Source organism: Acyrthosiphon pisum, chromosome X, assembly GCF_005508785.2.
Source record: "Acyrthosiphon pisum isolate AL4f chromosome X, pea_aphid_22Mar2018_4r6ur, whole genome shotgun sequence".
Classification (NCBI taxonomy): Eukaryota; Metazoa; Arthropoda; class Insecta; order Hemiptera; family Aphididae; genus Acyrthosiphon; species Acyrthosiphon pisum.
Genome location: NC_042493.1, coordinates 925,046 through 933,252, shown reverse-complemented (window position 1 = coordinate 933,252; position 8,207 = coordinate 925,046). Strand labels below are relative to the sequence as shown.

The window sequence follows — 8,207 nt, the reverse complement described above, 5'->3', positions numbered from 1 at the left end:
ATTAGTGTGAATGAGCTATAATTACACGCGTAGATAAAGATAATTACGCACACGCATGCACAAGTCAAATGATTGACTTCGATGACTATTTATCGAAGCACAATTTTGATGAACAAAAATGCTACAGGAAAAACTCTCACGCCTCGTAGATATGTCAGATTTTGGTCATTTTTTTCCATCTGAAAAATGAGAAGTTTTTGCATGTCGGATCAAAGCTTGAGTTTTTATTTTACTTTTAATAGTAGTAGAAAAATACGTTTGAAAAAGAATAAATATTGAGCATTATTCAAAATATGCATATTCCAGCTTCTATAATTATAAAAACTCTATAAAGGTATAATTAAAGACCGGATTTTGCATAAAATGCATGTTGCTATTTTCAACATCATATACATGCAGTCAATGAGTGTCCACAAATCAATACTGATTAAATATCAAAATTTTATACTGCATATTTTTGCATATTCTGACGTTAATACATGTTCTGCATATTTTTGCATATTTTAACAAAAGCCGTACAAATATATACCTAACAATTTAAAAAGGTATTGAGCAAAAAAACACAGATCATAGGTACGTTTATATAATATCCAATATTTTACGTCTCAAAGAATATTCGGACGCTAAAAATAGTTCCATAATATGGAATAATATAACATATTATGTTGGTTGTACGGGTTTTATAGTGGAGACATGGCCTTACCTATATTATCTAATCTTGTTGATAAAATGCCCGAAACAACATAATATGTACAAGTACAACATATATTACAACCACTGCTAAATTTATCCAAGACAATTATTGTTAGTAAGAATTACGCTGTACACAAGTGAGTGTTGAGAGTACGTGTTTTATCGATAATTATTATTTTGTAATTTACCAATTAATTTTTAAATAGTTAAAATGCTCAAAATTCAAAATTCAAAACTAGCATCAATTAGAAAATGGATTGAGCCATACAATATTTCTGGTGAGGTTTTCAAAATATTAAATAATACAACAGTTTTCTGTCAGCATTGTAAAAAACCAGTAAAAGCAGTAAAAAATTTCAAATTGATCAACATGCAAAATCATTTTTGCATGAAAAATGTTTAAACAAATATTCTTCTAAACAAACCTTTGTTCATGAAGCATCAACATCCATAGAAAATCAATTACAATTTTTCAAAGAATTTTATAATACATTAATTTCTTCAAACATATCTTTACATAAAATACAAAATAAAAACTTTAAATCTTTTTTGGAAAATTACACAAAAAAACATAATGTGTTATATTATACCAGATGAAAGTACATTAAGAAAAAACTTTTTAAATCAATGTTACACAGACGTTTTACAAAATATTCGAGAATTCATAGGCAGCTCATACATATTTTTTTCTGTTGATGAAACGAGTAAAATGAGTAAAATGCAAAAAAAAAGGAATTTAAAATGGTTTTCAATTTAATTTTTACATTTATATTAATATTAGGTACAGGATATTAAACATTAGTACAAAAAAGTGTTTATTTATTAAAAAATAATAATAAAAATGTTGATTGAATTTGAATTTACATTTGCATTAAGTTAATGCTATTCACCTGAAACATTTTTAAAAAATTTATTTTTGTATTTATTTTATTAAAACAATAAAACAAACTTTAAGATATTTATTTCTATAGCGTCTTCCCGGTTATCTAGTTGTCTAGCAATTGCCTTATTTTATCGAATCGCTATCTTTACCTAACCCGTATATAGCTTGTGACTTGTGTAAAATATAATTTAATAGGATATAAATTTGACATAATATGTAAAATAAAAAAAAATTTTTTTCAAATAAGTCAATTGACGGAATTTGATTAAAAATACTAGAAAATGAACTAAAAACGCAAAATATGACCTAAAAAATTTAAAACGTCAAAAAATGCAAAAATATGCAAAATAAAAGTTTCATAGATGGATTTGTAGTTACATAATTCAAATGTTGTACTTACAAAGCTAAGTTTTATAATTACTAAAAAAAAATGCACTTTCCTATAAATTCACAGCCCTAGTTATAATCATCATTATTATTATTACTTAATCAAATCAAATAAATATTAATTGATTAAATATAACAATTTAAATAAATATTTTATAAGTAAAAAAAATATAAAAATAAAACCGCACATTTCAGAATCTCAGATGTTCAATGTATTTTAGTTTTAGATATTTATTTTTAAATACTGAAGTTTGAAATATATGTTTTAGCGAATATGCTTAGAAATTAACCTTTAAATAGGTTACTTTTAAATAAATAGCATTTTTTACCCAATTATTATTAAAAAGTTGACTAGTCGAACAATACGGGTTGGTGGGTAAGGGATTCAAACCCTTCTCTCGAAAATTAATAATACTGTAATTTTTTTATATATAATATAGACTATGACCTCCCCCCACCACAAAAACTATCATCTCTTCTGAATTTTTTTTTGTGTACACACTTGGCTACACTCAGTGTTGGGATGAGATAAGTACTTTTTATCTAGATAAAAAAAAAAAATATTTTTTTGTAATACATACTTTAAAGTAACTTTTTTACTTGTCAATATTTGGGAACCGCTACTTTCAACTGGGGCGGATGATGATACAGTCGTGTTATATTTAAGGAAAACTGATTATTTTAGAACTTTATTAGCTTAAGAGAACTAATAATGTTATGTCCTTTTCAAAGATTGTATCGGAGGCTTAGTAAGCTTTTTTTTAGTGAATGTTAACTTGATAAATTATTATTTTCAATCACAAACTTGTGCTCCTTTTTCATATACATATACAATTTATCATTTTCCACCAAATAAATTGATTGCATTTGAGTAAAACATTATATTTTTGATATTAATTAATAATTAACTATTATTAACAAGTATTGAAATATTAAATAGTAGTATAATATTGTTAATGAATTAAATAAAATCAAACAAAAGTATACAGTATTTAGGAAACTGTTGTATTTTTAAATTACAAATAATTAAAGAAAAATATCTATAAATCATAATATTCTATTGAAAATTTGGTCTTAAGTGAATATAAAATTTTAAAAAATATTTTAACATCACAAGGTAAATTAAAACATAAAAAAATGAGTCTATTAATTTTAAAAAGTAGGTATACCTATGTTATTTTATTACAAGCAAATGTTAAATTTAATTCATAATCTACCCACTATAGTCCAAGGTTGATCAGTGTCTGAGTATTCAGCAAATAGGTAAAGGTAAAGTAAAATACAGGAATTTACTTGGTTCGGTTTCATCAATAGGAAATGTATCTAGTCCAATCTACCAAAAAATAAATAAATACTGTTTAGAACAATAGATTAACAACAGATTAAAAAATATATAACTACCAATAATTGAGGCAAGAAAAAAACTGCAGCCTCGTGTGCTATTATGATGTTACTCTGTTCGCCTGATTCAAGTTTTCTGCACCAAGCAGCTTTTGATAAATTAGCGATAGTCAACAAAACCAAGACACTTCTGTAAAACATGATGAAATTTGCAATAGGTTTTTATATGAGGCATGACCTATGATCGCTTTCGTTCATAACATTTCAACAAGCTGTAAAACAATGTATCAACATGGAAACTATTACCACGCTTATATGCAGCAGTTAATTGGCATTGATTTAATGCTAATTGAATTAATGCGCATTTGGGAGCGGGTTTATATGCACCTAAAATATCAAGAGGTCGGGTAAAATTTTAAGTTAATGCAAATGTTCTTCAATACATGTTTTATTATACTTTGTATTCCATGACCAAAACAATTATAAAATTTTTTTTCAAAATCCCTGCGAAAAAATTAATTTGCATTAAAGCGTTTACATGCATTTCTTATTCCCGGAGTAAGAGTTAATTCGATTTGACGAATCGAATTAAATAATAAATGCACATTAGTTTTACGAATTAAAAATAATGTGTTCATATGTACCCGACTCCCGGATTAATTTAATACGCATTAACTGATGCATATAAATGTGGTATATGTGTAAACAGGTTTAAATTTTCAAGTTAATATCATAAAATACTTACCACATGTAGTTTTTAAGCCACAATTGATTTTAATGTGAGGCAAACAGATACCATCTAAAGCTCCATTCCAACTATTGAAAACATTGTTCTTGGATAGGTAGATCTATAAAGTATAATTCATTATTTAGAGGTTAAATGATAAAATTATTTTCATCTAACCAAGTTAAAGGGAATAGGATCATTGTCTGTATCAGTATCACCACAATAGGTAGAAGCGGATAGACTTACGATAAACTCTGATTTCAACCTTTCTTCGTCTGTGGTGCCCAAAGACCCAAAAGAACAATATTGAGCAATAATTGGCCATTCTGATGGTACACGAAATTGTAGACAAGCACTGTTTTTTCAAAATATTTTTAAATATAATGACCCCACAGTGGTTCTTTGTGCTTCCCTGGAACACTAGGTACGAAAAACATACTACACAACAAAAAGATTTTATTATTTTTAGTTCCAACTATGATTTTTAATATGTTCTTACTTTGCTTGACTGAAATCAACTTTTTCAATTTTTTCTGTCCATGGAATTAATGATAGTTCTCTAAAAGAATGCAAATATCGTAAAATATCTTCTTTGAAATCAGTCTTAGAATTACCATCTGACTTATTATCCTCCTCTTTCAATGGAAATTTTGGACTCAACCAAATCCTAAAATATAAAATGATTCAATCAAAAACAAAACAACTTTAATTATTCTTACCTTTGAGTAAATTTGGTCCAATCATATTCTAACAAATTTGCCGACATAACTACAACTCATTAACTTCCATCGGCATAAGCAAACATTGATACTTTACTAAAATTTCTAGTACAAGAAAATTTGTAAATGAAAGTATTCAATGGTTATATAAGAGATAAAAATTATTGTTACTTACCTATAATGATGACCAAAAACATTTTTAGTAATTTTTTTTTTTTATGTCTAACAATTGGTAATTTCTTCTTTTTATGTAACTCGTCTATTGTGTCTATATGTGTCATTCTAGCTTTTTCCCCTGAAAAACATAAATATGATAATGTACAATCTAATTATTAAAAAAAAAAAAAGAATTAAGTACCTTAAATTAAAACTATATTGTACAAACTTATCTTTTTTTAAATTTGTTATTTTAAGTAATATAATAATGGAAATTTTTCCAAAAAAGGACATGTAGTTTTTCCTACTAATTCATTTTTGTTTTTTTTTTTTGTGTCATGTGATAAAATTACTATGAGACACTAAAATAAGTATTATAAATTATGTGCTGCTATATATAAAGTTCAATTATAGTTAATCAATGTTTGTGAATTGTATGTAAAAAAAAGAACTTGCATACCTATCTGTCATATTTTTTTTTGTAAATTTTCCATTCTAAAGCCAATGAGATGCATTTATGATATCTGAGGCCATGAAATACATTTTGATTCAATATTCTTAACTCTTAAATATAGATCATTAGCAACCTAAGCTAAAATATGCAACACATTAATGGGATTCAATAAATTTAAATTTGTATGGTACAGTAATCCCTCGTTATCCGCGAAAGTTACGTTCCAGCAAACCTGCGTGGATAACAAAACCGCGGATAATGAGATCAGTAGTTATCATAGACCCATAAGTATATATATGTATGTATAATGTATATGTGTTATACCTATAACAATATAACAACAATTATCTACAATTGTAAAAAATAAATTTCTACTGTTCGGGTAATAACGGTAAAACGTTATCTCAATCGCATTAATAATTTGTTATCGTGGACTCAACCGCGGATAAAAAAAACGCGGATAACGAGGGATTACTGTACCTTTAATAAATTAATAAAAATATAAAATTATCTTGTATGAAGACATTAAAATGAAATAAAATTGAATGCAATGAATAAAGGTATATTTCTTAATTTCTTATCTATTCATTCAAATTTTTTTTGTATTCATTGAAGATACAAGATTTTTGAAACATAGTAATTTAATCAAATTTAATGCATATCAGTAAGAAAATAGCATTAAACATATAGGTATTAGGCAATACTATAACTTCTCTATAAAAATTCACATTCGGACTATTTTTTCTATTTTCTATTTATTATAATTATTTAAATTTATTATCACGTTACCTTTGATCAGTTATGAACTATTGAGCAATGAATCAGCCGAGCTCGACCATGAAGATTAAGTGAAGTGATTCAGTCAAATCACCGAGACTTTTGTCCAAGAGCTCTGAAACAAATAATAATAAAAGTTAGATAAATATTTTATTTTGTGTATTGCGGTTAACAACATAACATAACATTGTTAACAGCTTAAATTTGTTTAGTGTATGTATTTTATTTATGTACGATATCGAAGTGTCTAAACATCTACAGTGTCTGTTTAATTTAGCGAGTGATGGTAATACCTAAGTTGTTTTCTACAATACACAGTACCTACCTACTGTACCTATACTGTATACACACCTGCAAAAGACAGTGTTACCTAATTCTTCAGTGTGTGTTCCTCGATCACAGAATATTTGAGACATAATCTGTAAGGCTCACACTTCTCCAACTTTTTGCCGACCGTTTCTTTCGTGAGATTCCACATAAAGTCGTTATAATTACGCGGACCGGTGGCCTTTTGCTCCGGAGACTCAGACCCAGAAGGTAAGCACCGGGGATTTTGACAGAGCACAAAATCATAACACGGGAGTAAAAAATTGTGTAATCACCGTAATAGGTTTAAATAAGTACAAATAGTTGAAAGAACCATGAGTATCAAAACATTCAAAACGACGAAACACAAGAAAACGAATAGGAAAATAGGAGTATTGACGATACCCCAGTTCTACTGGAGTGATAAGAGTGGTTATAAAGCGGTTACCCTGTGACCGAGTTGAGGTCATAACTCACTTTTGGAACAAAAATTCATTCGCACAAAATAGTCTTGAAGTAAAGATTAATCAGAAAATAAATGCGCGGCAAAACATTTGAATTGCATTTTTTATTTATGCATAAACCTTACACTTTAAACTTATACGGTAGTATTACTGTTTTAGGTATTAAGATGGTATATTGAAGTGCCTATGGCTATTCTCAAGGGGGGCTTATATATACAATGCTATTCAGTATTTTACCCAGTAATTATATTAGATATAGGCAAAAGTTTATGTTTTGTAAGGCCCGTGGTATAGAGTTCACTATTTCAGTATAAATAATAATCATTTTATTATAATAAAATAAGAATAAAAAAAGTTGATTACGGCAAATGTACTATGCAAATATCAGATTATTCTACGAAAACCATTTCATGAAATAAAAATGTTTACGCGTCATGCAAGGAGGTTATAATTAGTGAACAATTTCCAGTGGTCGAGACGCTACTAGTTTTTTATAGCGCGCTAACGCTACAGCTACTCCCCCAAAAAAGTAGCTTGCTATCGCCACAGAACAATATAGAATAGACACTCGGTCAGCTGTGTGGGTTTACGTATCCCTACGGTATGAAGTATTGGACTCTATAAATTGTACCGTATCCGTAATCTGATAGAATGTTGGCAACGTGTATCCCTCTTTGTTACGAAATCTTAAAAACGGATACAAGGCAATGGCCAATGGGCATTATTATTATTCTGTGGACTGTGACAATGATGTTGAAATGATTTATTTAAATGATAACATATGCCACGCCCCCCTGGAGACCATGTCCAAGGCCACAGTCACCCGATTTTGCCAATACACGCAGTGTCGTACCCCTGCTATCGCTATCGCTACTTTTTTTTTTAATGTAGAGCGCTGCTTCCAACGATATTGTCTAAATGTAACGTGCTACTTTTTCGCTACATTTTTAAAAATATTCTTACTGAAAACTAGTGTTTGTAGTTTGTACACATTCAAATATGCATTATGCATAAACAACCAAAATTTTAAATTAATGTAAAACAAGATTCATTATAAGGTTATCTACCTTTATCAAAGAAAAAAAATATCTAGAAGAAAGTCAAATTAAATTTTTACGGGCGTTTAAAGTTAACTTTTACAACATTGGATATTCAGTCTATTTCACAATTAGAAATTTTATTATTTTATTATACCTAAATAATTCAAAAAGGAATACAGTAGACACTTGACATTTATATCATATGTTTATTTTATCAATTCCTATAGGTACTTGATAAAATGTTCAAAATATTTTGACTG

At 28.0% G+C, this 8,207-nt stretch overlaps 2 long non-coding RNA genes across 3 annotated transcripts; both read right to left on the bottom strand.

Moving 5' to 3' along the window:
• Positions 1-1,477: 1,477 nt before the first annotated feature.
• On the bottom strand, positions 1,478-4,407 carry LOC100570246. Of its 2 annotated transcripts, XR_511228.3 has the most exons (5): positions 4,278-4,407; positions 4,050-4,152; positions 3,365-3,576; positions 3,185-3,296; positions 1,478-1,583 (listed from the first exon to the last, which is right to left on the bottom strand). It is a non-coding gene; the product is annotated as an uncharacterized LOC100570246 (long non-coding RNA). The 2 variants fall into 2 exon arrangements; XR_001680413.2 differs by lacking the exon at positions 1,478-1,583 and having other exon boundaries at positions 3,108-3,296.
• Positions 4,408-4,931: 524 nt separating this feature from the next.
• LOC107885363 lies at positions 4,932-6,846 on the bottom strand. Its single transcript, XR_001680414.2, has 3 exons — positions 6,489-6,846; positions 6,150-6,252; positions 4,932-5,045 (listed from the first exon to the last, which is right to left on the bottom strand). It is a non-coding gene; the product is annotated as an uncharacterized LOC107885363 (long non-coding RNA).
• Positions 6,847-8,207: the final 1,361 nt, after the last annotated feature.